This window comes from Mauremys reevesii, linkage group 1, assembly GCF_016161935.1.
Source record: "Mauremys reevesii isolate NIE-2019 linkage group 1, ASM1616193v1, whole genome shotgun sequence".
Taxonomy (NCBI): Eukaryota; Metazoa; Chordata; order Testudines; family Geoemydidae; genus Mauremys; species Mauremys reevesii.
The window spans coordinates 91,085,113-91,110,131 of NC_052623.1; the positions used below are offsets into that span (position 1 = coordinate 91,085,113).

General features: G+C 39.9%; 1 long non-coding RNA gene across 1 annotated transcript; it reads left to right on the forward strand.

Moving 5' to 3' along the window:
- Positions 1–6,737: 6,737 nt before the first annotated feature.
- On the forward strand, positions 6,738–10,204 carry LOC120396063. Its single transcript, XR_005592954.1, has 3 exons — positions 6,738–6,843; positions 9,266–9,473; positions 10,130–10,204. It is a non-coding gene; the product is annotated as an uncharacterized LOC120396063 (long non-coding RNA).
- The last annotated feature ends 14,815 nt before the right edge of the window (positions 10,205–25,019 follow it).

Below are 25,019 nucleotides of genomic sequence, written 5' to 3' on the forward strand. Positions count from 1 at the left end.
TGGGGGATTTTGGAATGGAAGATATACTAGGGTTGAAAGCAGTACCCAGATGAAAGACTTAGCTGACATCTTGAGATACTATTTCATAGCAGAGATGTAGAGAATGTGCAGTAGGAGGTTGCTAAATTATGCATTAGCAAATTTAATTAGTTCCTTTACTATCCTGGCTTTAATTTTGATCGAGTTCCCCAAATAAGTACAAGGAGAGATGTTCTGTAGGTATATAATGTGATGGAACCCCAGGGTACAATCTGGAACTGTGGGATTGCTGTGTCCCCTTAACTCTCAAGCCTGCGCTGTCTCCTACAATGCTATGCTAGTGATAAGACGCAAACACCTCCAGGTGCTGTAATCACTCAGCAACATGAAAGGAGACATCTAGCTAAATTTAATGAATGCTCTCTATGCCACTCTTGAACTATACAGATGGAAACAGCAGCAAATGTCCCTAGTTCTCAGTCTTGCACCCCAGAAATATTCCCTCTTTCACTGCTCAAGATGTCTTGAGCAATGCAAGCTCATTAATTAGTTCACCACTTCACCAAAGGATAGTGGATATGAACCGGCCTTTGTAATCTGAGCAGATTCCCCAAGCACTTTTGACAAACTCACCGGTAAGGATAAAACATTAACACATGTTTATTAACTACAGAATGATATATTTAAGTGATATGCATAAAGGACAGAGATGGTTACATAAAAATAAAAGTAAAATTGCGGTCCGAATTCTAAACTTTATCAGACTAAGCAACATTTGAATCAAGCAGTTTCTCACCCCACTAGGTATTGTAAGCAGTTCAGATTTCTTAATATGAAGGCTGAATTCCCTGCTCCGTCTGGGACCAATCTCCCCAATCCAAAGTATTTTCTTCCAAATGTTCTTGTTGCCTTCAGACTAGGTGGGGAAGGAGAGATGCCAGAGGAGAGAGATGACCTCATGATATCATTGTCCCCTAATTAGATTCCTTTCCATGTGCATGGAAAAATCACTGGCCAAGATGGAGTGCAGGGTCAAATGTCTTAGGTCTTACATGCTCTGCTGAGCCACAGAGTTAAATAATCTCCATTATGTGAGCTCAAGCAACTATTTCTATTAAATTGTAAATCTCTTGGCTCAATTCAATGGCTCATGATGGTTACTTAACAGCTGTCTGGGTGTGAATCACATCCTTTGTTGCCACTGGAGAGTCAGCTGTGGGCATCTCCCAGACTCACAACATATTTCAATAACAATCATAGAGCAAAATTTCATAAGTCCGTATACAATGATATTTTGACAGAAAAATGAGTTTCAGCAGATCATGACCTGTCATATGATACCTCACAAGACATGCTTTGAACAAAATATCACAACTATATACAAATGATGAACATGGGGGTTCATGGTGTCATTTTGAGGTACACTGTCACACATGCTCATACCAGATAGTTATGATATCTATTTGTTGACATCCAAATATTGGTGTCTTCTTGTGACAGAATCCCCCCTGGGGTGCAGCCTGGGACCGGGATGCAGCCTGAGACTGTGCCCCTTGAACTCTCCCTGGGCTGTCTCTCACAATGCCTTGCTAGTGACCAGCAGCAACCCCTCCAGGAGCTGTGATCACTCAGCACAACTGAATGTGGAGCCCCACACCCAGCAAGATTGCATGAATGCTCCCAGGGCTACACGTGAATCACACAGTGAAAGGCACCAGCCAAATCCCCCCAGCTCCCAGCACTTAGGAATATACTGTCTTTCACTGCTCAAGATGGGCAGTGCAAATGTATTAATTGGTTCACTACTTCAGCAATGGAAAGTGGACATACACCAGCCTTTGTCAACCTGAGCAGATTTGCTCCACACTTCATACAAACTCACGGGTAAAGATAAACAATTACACAGATGTATTGACTATAAAAGATAGATTTTAAGTGATGTTAAGTGAAAGGCAAACGTTCAGAGTGGTTACTAAAAGAAAAGAAAATATTAAGCATGCAGTCTAAACTCTCAATCCTATTAGACTGGGCAACATCTATATTAAGCAGTTTCTCACCCCACTGGATATTGCAGTCCTTAATATACAGGTTTGTTCCTTAAATCTGGGCCAATATCCTCTGTTGGATTCTTGTCTTCTTCTCAGTGTCTTAGTTGCTTGCAGCAAAGGTGGGGGTAGGAGAAGAGCCCAATGTGTGTTCACTCTGTCTGTTTTATACCCTCAGTCCACATGCTTGGGGAGCACAAGTCCAGGTATGTGTGGGGTGCATTGCTGAGTCTCTCCAAGCAAAGTTGAGCAATTCCCCTGGTGTGGCCTCAGGCAGGTGAGTCATCGCATTGTAGCTCTCTTGCTGGACAATGGCTGTTGATGGGTTGTTTGACACCCCACCCACGCATTGGCTACTGTGCTTGCTGTTGCCTCTGGGGAACTAATATCTGGCTGATTCCCCAACTTACTGTATGTTTTAGTCACCACCATACAACACAATTCTCATAACTTCATATGAATTAATGATACTCATATATGGATGGAGAAATGATTTTCAGCAGATCATAACCTTTCCCCTGATACATATAAAGCAAGCCTTGTCAGGTAAGATCACAATTATATGAAAATGAGGAATATGGGAGTTACACTCCACCAAGGTATAGAATGTCACATTTGTTCACTTGTAATCATTTAAGATTCCATGATTATTTTTTTTACAGGAAGAACCCCCAGAGGAAGACCGGGGTTCTTGTAAGAGTTAAATTTTAGGTAGCTAATAATATTAGGCCTACTTGGATTGCCCTTTAAGTTTCAAGTGGAGATGGTATTCTTTACAACCTGTCTAAAATATTTTTAATGCTGCAATATGTGTGTGTGTATATATATATATAGGACAATCACATACCACCCACTGAGCGCCTCTAAGAGGCAATACTTCTCCTCTCACAAGCAGAGTCTGAGTGTAGAAAAAAAAACTTTTATTAAAAAGGAGAGAAGTAACCCTGCATTAATTTTGGAAAACACTGCAAATAGGGTTCATAAACATAAACCATGAGCACAAGACCCACCCTCAAGTAAGTTGGGCAGTGTCCTTTTCTGTCAGCTTCTTAAGTCCAGCAGCCAAAACTCCCTTTAATGTGCCCATCCCTTCTCTGCTCCCCACTCAAAGTTGTTATCCTTGGTGAGTGAAGACTCAAAATCCAGGGGTGCATCTTCAGAGTTAACCTCCTGCCCTGGGTGGAGGTGGGGTAAGAAGGCACTTTACTTGCTCCACTCCTTGGGCACTTGTTCACCACTCCTTTTCACCAGTCATCCTGCCGACTGATCAGCACAAAACTCCTCTTCACCAGCTGCCTTATCGCCATACTTCCCTACCAGCTGGTCTCCACACCTCTCCACTGGCTTTTCTGCCATCCACTCACCAATCCTCTGGGATGTCTTCAGGTCCCACCATTTAACACAGCTCTCAGTGATTTCAGCTGTTAGGAGAGGAACCTCACTGTGCAATCTCTTGCATCAGAGAAGCTGTACAAAAACAGGTCTAACACTTAGACCTAGGTATCATTGACTTGAGCTCTGCAATGTATAAGAAGACTGTCAATTGAGTCTAAATTAACTTCATTATTACATAGTGGAGAGAGAAAGTGTTAAATGATGTCTGAGGCCCTCAGGTACAGCCCACACCACCAGATACAAGTACCTGTCCCCTCTTTCTCTCCTTGGACTTTGGAAACCATGTCCCCTGATTAGCGAGTGTTATTTAATTGAAAGTAAGTCCCTCAGTCAGGGCATGCCAAGTACAGTTCTGCTGCTCTTGATTCACAGAACAAGGATAACAATGCTGTATTACTCCTGTCCCAATAACAAGTAGATGGGGGATCCAACACCAGCCAAAAGTGATCATATGGGCAAGCAATCCCATCATGCTGAGCACCTAGGCAGTGTGTTTTCAAAATGGCATTCTTAAAACTTGCTCCTTCATTCTTGCTCAACTTGAACAACAGAATTTATCCTACCTTGAACTAGCATTATCTAAAGCACATTTACATATTTGCTGGAAGGGTTATGAGTTAATGCAAAACAGTTCAGTGATGGGTTACACAAAACAATGTTATCCAAAAATACAATATTGCTTATTACAAAGAGGCCTACGGGATATATTTTAAATGCATCAGTGTAACTATAGACAAAATTCCTTTCAACATGACATGCTTTCTTCTTTAATTTTTCTTAGAGTTTTAGAAATGCATGCTGGAAAAGCATGGAGACAACACAAAATACTCCAGCTATTATAGATATTTTCTTTGATAAAAAACCAAACAAATGGCTTAGTAACACTAGCAAAAGATGCATCACCATGACCATATCTGAATGGGAACTCCTTACACATACAAGCATCAGTCTATTTCAAAAAAGTAGCAGGTATTGTTAAGTAAAATTGGCATGTAAAGACATGGCAAGAAAGTTTACTACCCTCCAAGAACTTATCTAGTTGTTTGTTTGTTTGTTTTTTAAACCCAGTTATAGTCTTGGCCTTTACAACATCATCTGGCAAAGAGTTTCACAGGTTGACTGTGTGTTGTGTGAAGAAATACTTCCTTTCGTTTGTTTTAGACCTCATCATTTTATATGTTGTAACAAAGCTCCAACCTTGTTTCAGTGGGTCCCATGCTTCCAGGCAGATTTACACTAGCCTCAGAGGCTCACTATGACCCTCCACATAGCCCTTCTCTCTCTCTAGAGGCAAGGGTCACAGCCTACTGAGCCATTTTCATCATAAGCCAGCAAGGGAGGTGGGAAGAAGCAATTCTCCCTCACACAGTCTCTGTTATCTCACAATCTCTGTGATTAATTGTGGAGAGTGGGGGAGAGGGGAGGGAGCCCAGGCCCACCCTCTACTCCAGGCTCCAGCCCAGGGACGCTAATAATAGCAGTTATTGGTAGATGATCTTTTGAAACAAGACAAGTACAATTCCCTGGGCCACTTCCACACAGCATTCCCCACTTCCTCAATATCTACATCACCCTTACCTCAGGGCCTCCTTCCTTGTGCCTGATAGGGTTTGTACTTCCCAGTTTTTCCAGCAGCACAGATTCCTCCTACAGCTCCTGACACACACATCTCACTGACTAACTGGGAGGCCCTTTGGTTGGCTTCAGGTGTCCCAATCAACCTAGCGATCTTCACTGCTTTCTAGAAGGTTCTTAATTGGCCCCAGGTGTTTTGATTAACCTGGAGCAACTGCCATTTGGTTACCATGATACCAGGGATTTGTTTAGCCTGGGGCAAACGTACCTGTTCCTCACTGCTTTCCTATAGCCATCTGGCCTTGCCCCATCACAGTGTATAGTTAGGATGATATTTTCCAATGTGCATTACTTTGCATTTATCAACATTGAATTTCATGTGCCATTTTGTTGCCCAGTCACCCAGTTTTGTGAGATCCATTTGTAACTCTTTTCAGTCTGCTTTTGATTTAACTATCTTGAGTAGTTTTGTGTCACTTCAGTGTTTATCCCTTTTTCCAGATAACTTATGAATATGTTGAACTGCACTGGTCCCATACAGATCCATGGGGGACACCACTATTTACCTCTCTCCATTCTGAAAACTGACCATTTATTCCAACACTTTGTTTCCTACCTTTTAGCCAGTTACTGATCCATTAGAGGGCCTTCCCTCTTATGCCATGACAGCTTACTTTGCTTAAGAGCTTTTGGTGAGGGACCTTCTCAAAGGCTTTCTGAAAATCTAAGTACATTATATCCACTGTCCCTTCCATATGTTTGTTGACCCCTTCAAAGAATTCTATTAAATTGGTGGGTAGTTCCATTCACTTTAATCAGGCTACTTGCAGTGCTCAGAAACTTGCAGGGTCTAGCACAAGCTATCCAAAATATCAATCTGGTTGTATGAAAGCCATAAATCAGGTTCATCATATTTATATTTGTATCACATTTACCTCCTAGAGCAGGGGTCGGCAACCTCTGGCACGCGGCTCGCCAGGGTAAGCACCCTGATGGGCTGGGCCAGTTTTTTTACCTGCCGTGTCGGCAGGTTCTGCAGACTATGGCTCCCACTGGCCATGGTTCACTGTCCCAGGCCAATGGGGGTGGTGGGAAGTGGCGTGGGAGACGGATGTGCTGGCTGTGGCTTCCCAAACCCCCACATTGGCCTGGGACAGCGAACTGCAGCCAGTGGGAGCTGCAATCAACTGAACCAGCCGATGCAGCAGATAAACAAACTGGCCCAGCCCGCCAGGGTGCTTACCCAGGTGAACTGTGTGCCCGAGGTTGCCGACTCCTGACCTAAAGAATGCCAGGAAAATGTCATGGTCATAGAACTTGGAATTACTAAGTGGAATTCCCTCACACATGATGTTAGTTGGCTGTCCCATCTGACTTTCTCCTAGAGGGTCTGTATTTCTAAGAGCTGATGGTGTTTGAATCTGTGTTTCTGAGCTTCACCATGCAGATAGCTTAAGCTATGGATATTCTGGAGTTCTGGTGTGAGAAAAATGAGTGCTATTTTCTGGGGCTTAAATGATGTGACACTGAGCCAGCGAGGGTTAAGCAATTAGCAGGTTAAATTATCCAAATTCAAAATTTAAAAAAACATATTAGGGAAATATTGAAGTGGTAAACAGGGCCATTTCTGGTTATCAAAGCAAAGTTAGATGACCAACATATTTGAAATGCAAGTTTGTATATTGTCAAATATTTAGAAGTAAATACTCATTTTATTTTGTCTGTTTACCTATACAGGCAAGTCTCATCTTACGTGGGGGTTCCGTTTTGTGGTTAGCGCATAAAGCAAAAACCGCATATAGTCAAAATTACACTAAGTTGAACGGCGGATGGAATCTCCCACACTACAGTACAGTATTAAAATTATTATTTTTCTCTCTTTTTTTTTGTTTTTGTTTTTTTGCCGACTGCGTAAAGCTGAAATTGCACATGTTAAAAGCACGTAAGATGTGACAGACCTGTATCTCTTAGAAGCTTCACAATGTGATCTCATTAACTGGCAGACGATACAATTCTCTTCCGGTCTGTTATGATGTTACTATGTTCTATTGATTCAGAGATCAAAAGGGAATGTTAACATTTAGATTAAACTTGGGTGTGATAATATCTTTGTGTATATTCTCTTTGAAGTTTGTAGAAAAATTGTAGTAAAAAGTAAGTCTGTGAACAGCTTGAATGGATAACTTTATGCTAATCAATGCAACTAATTGTCTGTGTATACATAGGAAATAGACATATTGCTTCAAAAGCCACAATATATATTACCTGTTCTTCACCTGCTATGTTATCTGTGTCAAGAGGCTATAGTAGCTTGCCAGAGATCTATAAAACAAACTCTAGGGCCTGATCCTGTCATCTAAGACCTGCTTAAGCTTGGTCAGGGGAGCCTTAAGTCACAAGACTGAAGTCTCCAGCTCCAGTCTGGATTACCATACTATTTCACATGGAAGAATTTAAACAGACTCTACACATGGACTTCCTATTGGACTATATCCTATAGAATTGATGATGGGAGAACTTTCTGCAAATCAGCAACTCACCATCTCTGCTATGAAACTACTTATGAACTTTTTTCATATCTGTATGAAAAAGTTCAACCACAATACTTACTCTCTCTCTCTTTCGCGCTCTCTCTCTTTCTCTCTCTTATTTTCTTTTTTTAAAATAAATCATAGTTTAGTTAATAAGAATTGGCTGTAAGCATCTATTTGGGTAAGATCTGAAATATTCATTTGAGCTCGTGGGGAATGTGTCCGATGCCTTAGGAGTGGTAGAATTCTATGTACGGTGAACAAGATTTTAAGTAATCCTCCCTATATTTGACTTGGCTGTTTGGCAATTGTCTGCCCCATTCTTTGAAGTTTGCCCTGGTTCAGCAAGCTCGGTGTGGCCCTCTCCAGGCCCCATGGTCACACACGAATTCTTAAGGCCAAATGGACCATTCTCATCATCTAATCTGACAGGCTGCCTAAACACAACTTTAGGATTTTACCCAGTAATTCCTGCATCAAGCCCAGTAACTTGTAGTTAAACTAGGGCATATTCTTTAGAAAAGCGACCAATCTTGATTTCTTATGCCAAGTACAGGAATGAGGAGTATAAGAACATAAGAACATAAGAAAGGCCGTACCAGGTCAGACCAAAGGTCCATCTAGCCCAGTATCTGTCTACCGACATTGGCCAATGCCAGGTGCCCCTGAGGGAGTGAACCTAACAGGCAATGATCAAGTGATCTCTCTCCTGCCATCCATCTCCATCCTCTGATGAACAGAGGCTAGGGACACCATTCTTACCCATCCTGGCTAATAGCCATTTATGGACTTAGCCACCATGAATTTATCCAGTCCCCTTTTAAACATTGTTATAGTCCTAGCCTTCACAACCTCCTCAGGTAAGGAGTTCCACAAGTTGACTGTGCGCTGCGTGAAGAAGAACTTCCTTTTATTTGTTTTAAACCTGCTGCCTATTAATTTCATTTGGTGACCCCTAGTTCTTGTATTATGGAAATAAGTAAATAACTTTTCCTTATCCACTTTCTCAACATCACTCATGATTTTATATACCTCTATCATGTCCCCCCTTAGTCTTCTCTTTTCCAAACTGAAGAGTCCTAGCCTCTTTAATCTTTCCTCATATGGGACCCTCTCTAAACCCCTAATCATTTTAGTTGCTCTTTTCTGAACCTTTTCTAGTGCTAGAATATCTTTTTTGAGGTGAGGAGACCACATCTGTACACAGTATTCGAGATGTGGGCGTACCATGGATTTATATAAGGGCAATAATATATTCTCAGTCTTATTCTCTATCCCCTTTTTAATGATTCCTAACATCCTGTTTGCTTTTTTGACCGCCTCTGCACACTGCGTGGACATCTTCAGAGAACTATCCATGAGTATGTGGTGGTAAAGTTAGTTTTAAACCACTTTTGTGGTCTCTGTATTCTGGGGCAGCCATGACCTTACTTGGCACTCAGTGTAAGTTATATCAGCCTCTGCCAAATCCCAGGATTCAAGAGACTCTGAACCATGGGATGACTGAAATAGAAATCCAGATACCAATTTTGTGATTTAAGACCATTTCTAGGGTGGAAATTCTTTACCTGGCTGATATTTCAGTTTAGTGGTGTTTTCTGCCCCTCATAATATAATGCAATGGTGCCTGATTCCCACATTCTTACATCTTGTGTGGTTATTTGTACCTTGCAAAATTGATGTAGAATGTTACCAACACAGGATAGTAGCATTTATACCTTTTTTGCACTTGCTTTTCAGAGGCCTGAGAGGTGAAAATGAAAATACATGATGGAAGAAAGTGGAGAAGGTCTGTGATTCATATCCATGTAGCAAAATGAATTGACTACCTTAATACCGCAAAGCAAACCAATTAGTTACAACTTAAAGAAGCCAATTCTCAAATTCCTGCTCCTTCTGGCCTACACAGTGTCTCAATCTGGGGCTAAGTGATACACCTGGGCTTATGGTAAGCTTCAGGGGAACGTGAGGAAGGACAGCCAAAGGAGAAGCCACAGAATGAGCATTTCTCAATTCTGCTACTGAAGAATCAGCAATAAGGTGGCAGCAGGGAGTTTTTGAAGTTATGGGGGTCTCTTCAAGAATTTAAAAGACAAATATAAATGTTTTCTAAAGGTTTTTGAGCCTTTTTATAGACGTGTTTAGATAAACATATCTGTGAAACAGAATTCTGTATGATTCAAGATACTACAAGTAAAGATATTCTCTATTACATTTTATTAATTATTGGAGTAAGTGCTATAGAATCTTGTTCAATTTCTATAGCTCCCTACTGATTTCATCCCTATTAAATGCTAAAAAGATGTTTTCATAAGGAGAGAACTGTGATCTCTTACATCCCAATAAAATACATGTTGCATTTACCATGTGGTTTACCATGATGTTCCCTCAAGGATTTGGGAAGGAGGAAGGATAGTCAATTACTCCTTGAAGATTCAAAAGGTGAGGTAGTTAGCTAACTTTGAAGCTATCAGCCATATGGAGGTATGGAAAAATCAGTACACTTTTCTACCAAACACCATGCCAAGTTAGCAAGGTTGGGACAGGTTTTTGGTATGGCGGCATAGTGAGCAGTGTTCCTGAAGTTCGCTTATGTTTCAGCAGGGCCGTCCTTAGGCATAGGCAGCAAAAGCGGCTACGTATGGCACCTGAAAATTTGAGGCACCACCAGCACAGCAGGTAAGAACGGGTTGTCTCCCGCACACCCAGCATGCACTGCAGACTCCTTAGGCAGGGGCCATATTCACAGAGCCGAATACGCTGGAACAGCACATTCTGTGTAAGGGAGAAGGTACAGGGGTCTCTGCAGAGAACTCTGACTCTGCTCTGCCATGAGGTGGACCGGGTGGCTTAGTATCCTTTGCTGCCTCATTCCTCCCCCCCATAGTAATTGCCAATACAATGTTGACAAATTTAAAAATATATATTATTTGCATCGTTCGTCAAAAAAAACCAGATTTTTTTCTATAGCACTACTTCAGCATTATAGTGTGCTTAATTTGTTTAAACTGTTTTTAATAAAGTGCATGTGGCAAGTTTTCCAATACTGTAAGCTTATATTTGTGTTGCTAAGAAGAAGTCAGGCATAGGGACACCAGTTTAATGATACTGCATAGGGCCCCATAAATCCTAAGGACAGCCCAGTGTCTCAGTAGGACTTTTGGTGTATCCAGAACTCCAAGCAAATTAACACACTGAAAACCCCTGCAACAGAACCTGCCAGTTTCTTTTTTAGTTAAAATATTACTGTTACTCTTTACATGCATCAATTTTAGGAATATATCAAACAACTAACACAAAATGTTTTTGCTGTCAAAACGCTTACACATGGTTCCATTGCAGCTGATTCTCTAGAAAATGTTAGTTGCCAGTACATTCAACATTGTAGCAAGTTGGATTCCATTTTTTAGTTTATTTCATTACTGAGGTATAATACATAGTCTTCTGTTAAGGAATTAGCATACACAGCTACATTGTAATTTTTATAAAAATTAGAAACACATTTCCCCGAGTTTTTCAGTAGATGGCAGCAAATATTCACTGATCACTGTAGCTGCTCTGATAATACACAAAAAAACACATGCCACATTTGTCTTGTTTTATGGAGATACTTTTGGAAAAGCAAAGTTAACTATAGTAATACAAGAGTATTCATAAGATTTTTCTTTAAAAAATCATATTGTAAGAAGATACAATACCACCACTCAGCAGGGTTAATTTGAATTCACGTTTACTTTAATGAGCTTTCATGTGATGATTAAAACTTGGCAACATCTCTGGGTTTTACTGAGAGAAATATCTTTCATTACATTGATAGATTCACTGCTCTGATGTGTGCTGAAGGGCATTGTGCTCACTCTGCAGAGTGCAGGGGACCGGTGTGAAATGCTGGTAAACTGCATTCACTGAATGAAGAAAGATTGGCATTTGTGTTACCTGTGTTGCCCAATTTGCAAAACACAGGGTCAGAGTCTTCATACTTTAAACTATAAGCCAGGACCCCACTGTGCTAGGTGCTGCACAAATACAAAACAAAAAGATGGTCCCTGCCCCAAAAAGCTTACTTCTTAAGTCCACTCAGTGAAGGATGCATTCTATTTATGAACAAACTGGCTGGATAGTGGTTTAAGTGTGAACCCTGACATTATTTTCACAGACAACAAGAGTCAATCTTTTCTTCAAATAGCATCTTATATTCTAGAGCATGCTTGTGTAACAAAGGGTAGATTCTAAGGCAAATTCCACAGCTGCAGACTCCTGGCATACACAGGGGTCTGGTTAATGGCTGGCATCTGTGTTGGATGAGTAACCTGGCTCATTTCTATAGTTTTCCTATGTGATTGAACAGTGGTGAGAACTTTGTGCAGGTGGTTAGGCAAGGGAATGTGTTCTTTGCATTGTATAATTTTTGTAGCAGAATGTCACTAAAGGAAACAAGGATTTGGCATAGAATTTCTATAACTTAAATTGGGTCACTTCTATCAAGTAAATCCAGCCCCTTTGCTGCTAAGACTAGGAGTTGCTGACAGAACTGTTGCTACAAAATGGCATTGGAAGTAACAGGCTGAATGCTGCTGCTGCAATAGGTGTGGGCATACTGACATAGGAAACAATAGGATTTTTTCAATCTGTCATGCCCTTTTGTCTACTTGCAACTCTCCTTCTTATGTTTTTACACCTCTGTCATATCTTTTTAACTCTAATTTCTGGTCCAATCTAGCCAAAAAGTGTCAGTCTCAAAGTTAATTGCATTTGCTTCAAAATCTGGAAAAAACTTCCTTAAAACAAAAACTACATCTGAAGCTTAAATTTTGGGGGGTTCTTCACCAATAACTCAGAAATGAAGAAAAAGTCTTCTTGGTTCAGGAATAACTGGGTGAAATCCCATGGTATTTGTTATGCAGGCAGACAGACTAGTTGATTGTAATGGGCCCTTCTAGCTTTAACATTTATGGGTGAAATCCTATCCCCATTGAAGTCAACAGCAAAATGCCCACTGAGCTCAGTGGGACCAGGATTTCACCCTTATCCACTTTATTTGGTTTAACATTTTGGTGTATTATCTTTCTTACTATAAATGAAGGCTTGGAATATGATTGTAATCTGGTAAGAGTAATCATTTCAACAGGGTTGGCATCCATAGAATAGATCAGGCATGTGCTCCAGTTATTCCTCATAGTTTCTGCTTTAAGTCAACAATTCTCATCAGTTTAAATGTCATTGTAGTTTTTATCTGCCATATGTCAATGTATTAATGCTTCTGTGACCTGAGCTTTTGCTTTTATATTAAGAATACCCAGAACAGAATTGAAGTAGTACCACTGCATTACACTGGGAATAAATAAATAAACAAAAGCACACATTCTTCTAGTGCTTCCTGCTTCCTCAACCTGTGAGGTCCCATATGTTGAGAGCCTCACTGGATAGAACCGCCCCTACTACAACTACATGTAACCTAAAATCTCTGCAAAAATGAATTATATTGGGAGAATCATTCTGCTTTCAGTGTTAAATCCACACAAAATGGACTGGTTTGTATCTGATCTAAAAGAAAGCACCACCAGCAATATGATATCTTCCCAATACCATTCCTGGGTATTGGTTCATTACTCATTCAGAGGAAAAAGTGACAAATCAATAATATTATCTCAGACACTAATTGGTAAATTCAGCCCTGCCATAAGGGATTAGAACTCTCTTGGCTGAAATTGAGTGATGGGCATTTATTAATTTAGCTCTGACAGTCATAGAGACTGTGGACCAAATGTACTCATGAAGCCAAAATGAGCTAGCTACAGTTAACATTTGTGGTGAATTTCACTGATGGTAAGATTTTTAAGACTGCCTATGGGCCAATTTTTTTAACTGGTATGTAGATACCTAACTCCTATTGAAATCAATTGGAGTTAGGCACCAAAATACTTTTAAAAATCTGGTCCTACATGACTTAAGAGCCTAAGTTCCAGTTTCAAAAGTTACATAGTGCTTAGGACATCAGTCTAATTGAAAATTAATGGCATTTAGGTACCTAAGAGACAGATTTTCAAAGATATTTAGGGACCTAGCGGGATTAGGAATCTAACACATTGATTTAAATGGGTGTTATGCATCTGTGGATTTTTAAAATCCCACGAGGCATCTATTTGCATATTAGTCACTGAGGGCTAGATTCTTAAAGCTCCTTAGGTGCATAAATCACTTTTTAAAATGTTATAAGTTGTTTAGGCACTTTTGAAAAGGTTACACTATGAATCTTGCTAACAGTCCTCAAATTTGAACATTAAGGTTGCAGGTTGAATGTCTTCAGTGAGGGCCACCTCCACTTTGGAATTGGCTTCTCTCATTCATCTAACAGAAGCCAAGTATGTTGGCCTTCAGAGCAGTTGTATGATTCATTAAGGCATTTGCCTGGAGGATTGCTTGAGTGTCTTTTTCTCTGGGAAAATTTTTTTTTAATTGACAATTTTGGTGTCAATTTCACTATGTGCTTTGACTTGTTTTCTTTAGAAATTAATATACATACATCCAAAGGCTGTAGTAGGCATATCTGTCAGAGGACAGAAGACAATTAATTCCTCATAACTTTCTGTTGCACCAGGATGCTCTTGTGTTGTGTGTTCCATCCAAGTTATTGTGGATGATGGATTGAAACAAAATGAATTATGATGTATCTCAAGTGTGTGGCAAAAACCTCTAGCATTTATATTCTAATTACGGAATATAAGACTTCTGCATTGCTTTTATGCATGCTGTAACTCTCTCAACAGACAGTCTCAGTAAGATTTACTTGTGTCATAGTAAAGACTTTTTCACATAGACTAGATTGGATATAATTTTAAAAGCTATGCTTTAATCCAGTTACTCGGAAAAATTCTATGGTTTGTGCATGCAGGGTGTCAGATTGGATAGTTATGGTGGTTCCATTAGGCCTTGGAATATGTAAATCCATGAGTTCCCCTGTTCATCCTTTTTCTTCATAGGCCAGAGAGGAGCATCAATCCCTGCATTGCCATCAACATGTTCATGCAGCTCTGCATTAAGACAATGACTATAATCAAATCCCATGCTTCAGGTTTTCAGCCTGTCTCCTAGAGAGATCAGGAAGGAATTTTTTCATCCAACGTACAATTGGCCAGAAGTTTTTTTGTTTTGTTTTTTCACTTTCCTCTGAAACATCAGGTATTGATCACTGCTGGAGACAGGAGACTAGATGAGGTGGATTGGTGTGTTGAGGTGGTATAATGAGTCCTTTTACCAGCTGCCTGGCTGGTGTCTCTTGCTCACATGATCAGGGTCACACTGATCACCAGATTTGGGATCAGGAAGGATCTTCCCCGATATCAGATCAACTGGAACCTTGGGGTATTTGTGTTCACTTTCCTTTGTAGCATGTGTTGCTGTTCACTTGCTGGAATCATTTGCGAATCTCCCTTGTTCCATTCTCTGCCACTGCAAGGGCTTTGGGCATTGATAGTACATTGATCTTTCCGGTTCTCTCCCTATGGCTCACAGTTTAGTCTCCTGAGTATTCTGAAGAAGTGGGTATTCACCCACGAAAGCTCATGCTGCAGAACGTCTGTTAGTCTATAAGGTGCCACAGGATTCTTTGTTGCTTTTACAGATCCAGACTAACACGGCTACCTCTCTGATACTTGACACCATGCAAGGCACTGCATTTAGCCGTATGGAGTGGAAATCCATCAACCTCATGAAGAAACTTGCACAAATACAGACAGACATCATCTTCCTTTCCAAATGCAAACGGATGGACATCATACCAAATGGACTAAAGGTAAAAAATCCACTGCTATCTACATACTACACAGACCACAGTGAGAGATTATGCCATACTCTACTGAAGAAGTGGGTATTCACCCACGAAAGCTCATGCTGCAGAACGTCTGTTAGTCTATAAGGTGCCACAGGATTCTTTGTTGCTTTTACAGATCCAGACTAACACGGCTACCTCTCTGATACCTGAGTATTGAAATACTCCTAAATACTGAAGTACTAACTAGTCTCTTGGCTTAATGTAGGGGTATTGGGGTGGGGACTGATGGTCTGTGGAGTACAGAATATGTGTTGGTCCCCTGAAATTTAGGACATTGTTTTCCTTTACAGCTTATTTCATCTAAATGATAAAGTTTGTCAGTAGATGCAAAATCAGTATTAAAAACAGCATCAAATAATAAAAAATGAACTCTGGTACAGAGGACAGCAACGTGATCTGATGGAAATTTGCTTACAATGCTGATATGTTTGTGTTGTATAATAAAGCTAATATAGTAGTATGCTGGGAAATGTGTCACCGTGCCTCAGTGAGTCATAACTGAGAATATCAGATACAGGACAAACTGCTAAGAAATAGGGCAGACACACACCCAAACTGGTGGTTATTCTTCCATAAGAGATACCAAACCAGCAACAAATGTAAACTGTCTCACCACACTGGCTAAAATGAACTCAGAAATGTAGCCACCTTAGGGACGCCAGTTCTTGTTTCAACATCCAGACACTAGACTTAATGATGAGGGAAACAGTGGGGGCGAAGGACCTCCATGACTTTAAGATTAAGCTAGATAAGTTTATGGAGGGGATGGTATGATAGGATAACGGGTTTAGTCAATAGGTCAATAACGTGCCACAATGGTAATTAGTACAAAAGGTCAATGATAGGATATTGTTAGCCTTTTTCCAGAGGGTCTGGCTGGAGAGTCTTGCCCTCATGCTCGGGGTTCAGCTGATCGCCATATTTGGGGTCGAGAAGGAATTTTCCTCCAGGGTAGATTGGCAGTGGCCCTGGAGGTTTTTCGCCTTCCTCCGAAGCATGGGGCAGGGGTCGCTTGCTGGTGGATTATCTGCTACTAGAAGTCTTTACATCATGATTTGGAGCATTCAACAGCAGAGTCAAGGGAGAGAATTATTTCAGAAGTGGGTGGATCAGCTTATGTGGCCTGCATCTTGCAGGAGGTCAGACTAGATGATCATAATGGTCCCTTCTGATCTTGAATTCTATGATTCTATGGTTCTATGAGTGGTTGTTTAAAACCAATTTAATCCACCAAAGGGTTTTTCTGATTCCAAAGGACCAGCCGCATACCCAGGTCAATATATAACTCAGATTTTACCCAGTAATCATGCTGTTGCCAATCCTTTAGTACAGAGGTTGGTAACCTCTGGCACGCAGCTTGCCAGGGTAAGCACCCTGGCAGGCCGGGCCACTTTGTTTACCTGCCACGTCGGCAGATTCGGCTGATCGCACGTCCCACTGGCTGCAGTTCGCCGTCCCAGGCCAATGGGGGCGGCAGGAAGCGGCGCAGCCCAGGGATGTGCTGGCTGTGGCTTCCTGCCACCCCCATTGGCCTGGAACAGTGAACCACCGCCAGTGGGAGCCGCGATCGGCCGAACCTGCTGACGCGTCAGGTAAACAAACTGGCTCGGCCCACCAGAGTGCTTACCTGGCAAGCTGCGTGCCAGAGGTTGCCGACTCCTGCTTTAGTATCTAATATCTAAAGGTTTATTTATAAAAAGAAAGAAACAGGTGAGTTAAAATTGGTTAAATGAATCAAATGCATACAATAATTGCAAAGTTCTTGGATCAGGTTTGAAGCAGTGATGGCATGAACTGATGGCTTGCTAAGTCTTGGTTGCTTCCATATAACTGGAAGGTCCTCATTCCCTTGGTTAGAATACTCCCATTAGTATAAGTCCATAGTCCAGAGGTTAGAGCAGGAAAGAGGCAAAATGGAGATGTATCTAGGACCTGTTATACTTTCTGCCATATGGTAGGTCTGCTTTCACTACAGTCAGCAGAACAGTACAGGCACAAGATGAAGTCCAGTGTCACATTGGTTGGTCACATACCCTTGCATGCTTTAATGAGTCATAGCTGGGGTCACTACCCATATTTTGGCTAGAATGCCAGCAGGAAAGTCCAGCAGGTGGAGATAAGCTTCTTCCATGGCACGTTGTGTTCATTGATGGGCCATCAACTTGGATAGGCCATTCACATGTACTGGCTAGACTGGATATAAACTACCTTGTGAGTGTTACCACAGTAGTAAACATATTTGAAATACAGGTACAAAGTCAATATTCATAACTTCAGATACTAAAATGATACAGACTTACAAATAGGATAATCACATTCAGCAAACCATAACTTTTCCATTTACATGTTACATGTCATGCTTTGTATAAGGATTGTTGCAAGTATACAACAGAGGTAACAACAATGATCTAAATGGTCATATTTTAATCATATAATACCATAACATGTAATTCAATACAGTAATGAATATCATACCATGGAGTTTCCTCAGAGGTTTTTTTCTTTCTTCTATTATCTAAGACCAAACAACTATTATATACCACAAAAGAAGATTTTAACAAAAAACCCATTATTAGTCTTACTATACAGCAATACTTTCAAATTCATGTATGCTGGGGTTCCTCTGAGACCTCTTCCACTTGTTTCCCACTAGAACTCATTTAACTCCAGTCTCATCACTCAGGTTCTTTTATTTGTCATACAGCAAAGCTACACTGAGTTGACCAGACTCAAGCATGGGAATGGGTATAAGGCACACCACACATGCAATGCTACACAAGAAACCTCTTCCTTTATATACAGTGATACATAATATTGCATTTACTATACATTGCATTACAAATTTTGGGATTGGCTTGGTCACTTTGTAGGAACCAATCGCCTACACTGCATTTACTGTCCATGCACGACTAACTCTTAACCTAATTTTATGTTCCAAACCTATCTAAATCATTGCTTTTTTATGCAGTGTTGTTGTAGCCATGTCAGTCTGAGGATACTAGCGCTACACGGCGGGTGAGGTAATATCTTTTAGGGGACCAACGTCTGTTGGTGAGAGAAACAAGCTTTCAGGTTTACATAGAGCTCTTCATCTGGTCTGGGAAAGGAACTCAGAGTATCACAGCTAAATACAAGATCAAACAGATAGTTTAACACAAGTAGTTAGTACATATTCTAAAGGACCATTCAAGGTGAAGTGTCCCTTTAACAGCTCTGTAGTCATAGGACAAAAGGGGGGGGGGGATTAATAAATTATATATAGTTATAATGAGTCATAAATCCAGTGTCTTTAATTTGATTTTTAGTGTCAAGCCAAATTATGAATTTAAATTCCCAGACTCGTATTTTGAAATTGTTGTGCAGGTTTCCTTTGAGGATGAGGACTGATAGGTCAGATATAGAGTGTTCACTTTGTGTAACATGTTCACCCACAGGTGATAGGTTGTTTTTGTCTTTTATCATTTTCTTGTTATTTGGGCATTTAGTCCACTGGATGAGGTATATAACATGTTGTAATAGGCATGTAGAGGACCCATGGATCTTGAAAGGTGTGTTGATAATTTTAGCAGTGGAGATACATTTGCAGGTTTTCAATCTGTTGTCCTGGCAGGGTCTGGTGCCATTTTTAGTAGGTGTGTCCTCATCTATGGGGAGCTTACTTCTGATGATGATGAGGTTGGAGAGTTTGGGGGAGTGGTTTGAAAGCCAGAATAGGGGGTTCAGGAAAGATTTATTTCAGTATGGGGTCCCCATTGAGTATGGTTTATAGTTGTTTGATGATACCCCATATGGGTTCCAGTCTGGGGTGGTAGGTGACATGTGAAGTCGGAGGAGATTTTATTTCCGTATTGAAGCAGGTTCTCTCAGGGTTTTTGGGTGGCCCATTTCATGATGCAATCTACTTCTCTTGTGGAGTGTCATTGTTTGGTGAAGGCAGTTTTAAGTGGTGTTAAGGTATTTATCCTGGTCTTTCTCATCAGAGCATATTCTGTGGTATGAGTGCTTGGCTGTAGATAACAAATTTCTTTGTGTATTTGGTGTGATTGCTGGATCTATGAAGAAAGATGTGGTGAGCTGTGGGTTTTCTTTCATTAAGGTGTCCAAGGAGTTGATAGCATGGGAGTGTTCCAGAGAGAGTTTAATGGACAGGTTGTTGTTGAAGTTGTGGTGATAATCTATGTGGGACTTTAAGCTGTCTGTCCAGAGGATGAAATCATCATCAGTGTACCTCAGGTATATCATTAGTTTCATGGTGCATTTGTCTAGAAATTCTTCTTCACAGTGCCCATTAAAAGGTTGGCCTGTTACTGAGGGCTTTTCCCATATTTTGGACAAAGTGTTTGTTGTTGAATATAAAATTGTTATGCATGAGGATGAAATGAATAAATTTGGCAGGCAGCTATGCCATCATTGTGAGGGATGTGGGCATATAGGGGCCATAGTGGTGAGGATGGTGTTCTGAGGGAGGTTGTTAATATTGTGGAACTTGTGGAAGTACTTTATGACCTGGAAGAAGCTGGCCCTTTATGTGGTGGGTGGTTTGAAGATGTTTTATATGAGTCCCAATATTCCCTCAGTAAGAGCGCTGTGGCCAGATATGAATCGTCTTCCTAGGTTCCCTTGTTTGTGTATCTTGTCTGTTTGTGTATCTCTTGTTTGTGTATCTTGGGGAAGGTCCCTGAGGTGGATTCTTGGGGGGATGAGTTTGTAGAGTTTCTCTAAGAGTTGTTGGGTAAGGATTTGATTATATCATTAAGTTCCTGGGTAAATTGTGGTGTGGATCTTCTTTTACTTTTTTATAGTAGGTAGTGTTGGGGAGTTGTCAGTTGATCTCATTTACATATTCATCATGGTTGAGGACTAAAATAATGCCCCCATTGTCTGCTACTTTGATCATTCTCTGGCTGTACTCCACTGCTACAATTATCAACCCTCCTGACAATACAACTTTCAAGATCCATGGATTCAACACGTCTATCACAACATGTGGTATATCTCATCCAGTGCACTAAATGCCCCAATATCAATTTTGTGGATGAAACCAAACTATCACTATGCTCTTAAACAAACTTTCACAGGAAAATATACACCCTTTCACCTCTAGGTGTACACTTTTTACAAATAGATCACTCTGACCTATCAGTCCTTTTCCTCAAAGGAAACCTCCACAACACTTTCAAAAGATGAGCCTGGGAGCTTAAATTTATCATTCTACTAGACACTAAAAATCATGGCATGAACAGACACTGCATTTATGATTTGTTACAACAATCTGTAACCCACTAACACCCTATTTTTGTCCTTTGACCGCAGAGGTATTAACAGACCAATCTACTTTGAATGTTCACTTACAATATGTGGTAGTTACTTATGGTAAACAATCTGTTCTACCTTGCATTTTGCTGTGACCTGGCAGAACCTTTCCCAGACCTGAGAAAGTACTCTGTATGGCTCAAAAACTTCCCTCTATCAACAATAGAATTTGGGTCAATAAAACATATTACCTCACCCACCCTGCCTCCTAGTATTGGCGGTATTGTGGGTGGTAGGTGTCTCTGTCTGGAATCATGTAGAGTTATATTCTCTATAATCAACAAATTTTAATGTCCCAATGTTTTATGTTCACATACCACTAATGAAACATACTGGGAACACTGATTACATATTTTTCCAGTAAGGAATGTTAAATATAATTTTACACTTCTAAATAAAAGAGTATAAGAATGGAGTTATGAGCTCTTTGGAACAGGGGCAATATCTGCTAGTTTTCTGTATCCATCCTCAAGCTTGGTACACTCCCTGTGTCTGATTTGTGTCCAGCAGAGGTGCACATTTTGCAGATCTTCCCCTTCACTATGATTCAATTCATTATGAGGGACTGAACCCAGGATCATCACTACCAAAAGCACAAGCATCTACCAATTAAGGTAAAGAAATAACCCTATTAGCCAGAAGCAATATTAGGTAGATCTTCTGTGAAACAGCCACTAGAAGGGGACATAATATTCTTCGGGAAGCATATAACACACTGGCTATGAGATTCCCCTGATTGTGCGAATCTGCAGTTTACAGGAGTTAAAATTCCTACAGGGGGCACCATTTTTAGCAATATCTCCACTACAGATCATCAGTGGAAATTGAACTCAGGGTCTGCAACATCAGAAATACAGACCGCTAACACTTGACCTAAGGGAATTGCTTCCTAAGCAGTATTAGGCTTTTACTCTCTGTGGAACAGCTAATGGAGGGGGACATGACAGAAGCTGTGTTTTACCTTACAGTCATTTACTCTGAGCCAGAATCAGTTTTATGACGTTCTCTCCAAGCAGATCCTTTACCTCAATTTAAATTACATTAACTATTGTTTACTTTTTAAAAATAGAAAGACATCATGAAGCTTTTCATGAGGTTACATTAATAATATATGCCATGGAGTTTTGAAAACATTGCAGTGCAAAAGCATTTTTAATTTAACTGAATGCAAACACAATAAGAAGACACTGAAAGCAGAAATTTGACAAGTAAAAAAACTTCCATAGAGGGAATATGAGAAAGGAAAGAAGAAATGACTCTAGAGTGAACAATCCAATTTGAAAGAGAGCAAGAAGTTTCATGAGAGTAGTGAAAAGCTAGATAGCAATGTGATATAATATTTAAAGTAGTTTAAAAATAGACGTCTTTCTATCTTTGCTATGCTTTATGTATTCCAAAACACTGTATGATTGTGGTGCTATAAACAGTAAATATTGATAATCATTTCTACTTCATGTGTAATGTTGAGAAGCTTTCTATTAAAATAGCATAGAGATTCTGTTTCTGAAGAAAAATCTATCACAATAAAGCATCTTTGGTGTATGTTTAAACTTTTCAAGCTATTTAGATTGACCATGTAAATAACCAAATACAAACTGCAAGAGCTCTCGTAAATATTTTCTTTGACATTTATAACCTATAGATTAAGTGAGTGAAATCCACATTATGCCATGGTTGAGCGAATCCTTCTGAAGAAAGATGCAGACTTTTGAAAGTCACTCAAAATGAGGATTAATGTACCATCCTCCATTTACTGTTCACTAAAGGTATAATAGGTCTGCAGTAGAGGGTTGGAATTTGCTGCGTTCATTTAATTGTTGAACCAGAATACTGCTATGTGTTTTACCATTTTTTAGACACCCTACTTAGTAGTTTAGAAATTTTCATTCTCCTGGAGGAATGAACAAATGTTTATTTTACTGCAATAATTGTGGAAGTTCAAGTGAAACTAATTATACTTAGTTGAAGACATAAATTGTTTTCTAAGCTTCTTTCTGGCTAATGTTCTAATATTTACAAGGTTGAATTGAGTTTTTAATCTTAATGTCAAGCATGATACCTCATATGGGTTCCAGTCTGGGGTGGTAGGTGACAAGTAGGCATGTGAAGTTGGAGGAGATTTTATTTCTGTATCAAAGCAGGTTCTCTCAGGGTTAATGTGAACACTCTGTTTACCTTGGTGCAGAATAACTTGCAAGACTGGTGCTTTAGAGGTGGGTCCTGTGATATAATCTTGTCCTCCATAGGAGGAAGGGATTACTCCAGGATATCACAGGGTAATTTTTGTCATTAGTAGAGCTGGTCAATTTTTTCCCCCATTTTGACAACAATTTCAATGGAAAAAAGAGGGAGAAAATGACAGCATCTCTCAATTCACTCCTCCCCTCTTTAAAAAACAAAAACAAAACAAAAAAACCAACAGCTGTAGTTATTAGCCTCACTGTTTCTCCAGATCTCTCCCTTTTAGCCAGGCCAGTGCAACAGGAGAGATTATAATTTACCTTTGGTTTGAGCTAGGGCAGAATTGGCCTCTACATCTGTGTTTGTATAGCACATAGCAATGTCACCTTTGGCTGACCATAGAGAAGCCAGGTCAAAAGTCTTAGCAAGACAGAGATCCTTCACACTCAACCATAGTAGATCTGCCCTTCTGTGGATTGGGCTTGAGTTTGGATTTATATATTTTTTAATATTTATTTTACTTTGCATTTCAAGTTCTAGAGAGGGATATCTGTATATGTTGGGAGATAAGAAGCATTTTCCAAAATTGGTGGTGCTAATACTGATATTAAGAAATCTTGTATTCATTAGAGAGCCATGTGTCAATGCTGGGAATATTTAAAGCATCTGGTGTTTTACAGACACCGTAGGGCTGTGATTGTTCAAAAGTCATTTATGACCTGGATGTCAGTCCTATTTAGGGCTTCTGAACCTTTTTGGTCTGAGGCTACTTAAGTCCTCACTTGCCATTTCTGTAAGGGGCAGAGTGTAGTGCAAAAACAGAACGAAGAACAATTTCCTTTAAATAAACAATAGCTGTTCTTTTAAAAATAATAGAATTAATCAGCAGTCTTTTTAATATTTTAAATACTGATAATGACATAGCTGAAGTGATATGTGAATTTCTGGAGTCCTATATCACATGAAAATGGAGATGGTTAAAAAAATCAGTTATTTGAAGTTTGAAGGCAGTTCTCCAAAAAAAAATCAGTTTGGGTCAAACTGGATCTGAAATCTTTTTGAATTTTTGCTGAATTTAAAATGTCCATTTTGTATCTGTTCTAAAGCAGATACTCAACTTTTGTCTATTGTACAATTCAAGTTGAATTACACTAGTAATAACCTCAATGCTATTTAATAGTTTTGATTAAAAAAGAAGAAAATATTTTCCAAGTTCTTCCATTTGAGCTGAAAAAAATGGTCTTTTGCACTGAGGACATTTTTAATTAAATAAAATGCTTGCCCTTGGTCTCTTTCCTCTCCTAATTACTTTGTCCTACAAAATCCCATGTTTAATGAACTGTAAAAACCTGATGGGAGACATAATTGCTAACAACTCTCTACGTGTTCGTCATGGACTCAAACAAAAGGTAAAAGAGTAAAGGTCCACCCATCTCTCTTCTATTATTTATGCTAAAATATTACAGCATTGTTAAATCTATACAATTTTATTGACAATTATAATAAAACAATGGATAAACAGGATTGATTGAATGCAAACAGCTTGCTTCACAAGAAGGCCAAACCATTTAGTAATAATGAACCAATGATTTTTTTTAGTGAGATACTGTGCAAATAAGCACAGATATTGTGGAGTTATTCTTATGTTATATAATACTTGTGGAATTGTTTTACAGGGAATTATTCTTAATTGTTTACTACATTATTTGTTTAGCATTGATAAGTCTTTGGAGCTGCACAGTATAACAGATCCTGCCCTCTAAAGTTTAATTGAGCATGCACTTATGTTATCTTTTAGCAGGTAAATCCAGACACATAGAATCATAGAAATTCAGCACTGGAAGGAACCTTGAGAGGTCATCTAATCCAGCCCCCTGCGCTGAGGCAGGACCATGTATACCTTTACCATACCTCTCCAGTATTTAAGTTGTTCTTTAAAACCTTCAATGTCAGGGATCTCACTGTGACACTCTGCACCTGGGGGGAACACCCTGCATCCCCATGTTCATCCTTATAATATGATTGTGTAGTATCCAATGTAAAGTTTGTCATGTTGGGGATCTTTGGAAGGCTCATGATGCACTTAGCATTTTTGTTATAGTAATGTTATAGCAGGGGTCGGCAACCTCTGGCATGCGGCTCACCAGGGTAAGCACCCTGATGGGCCGG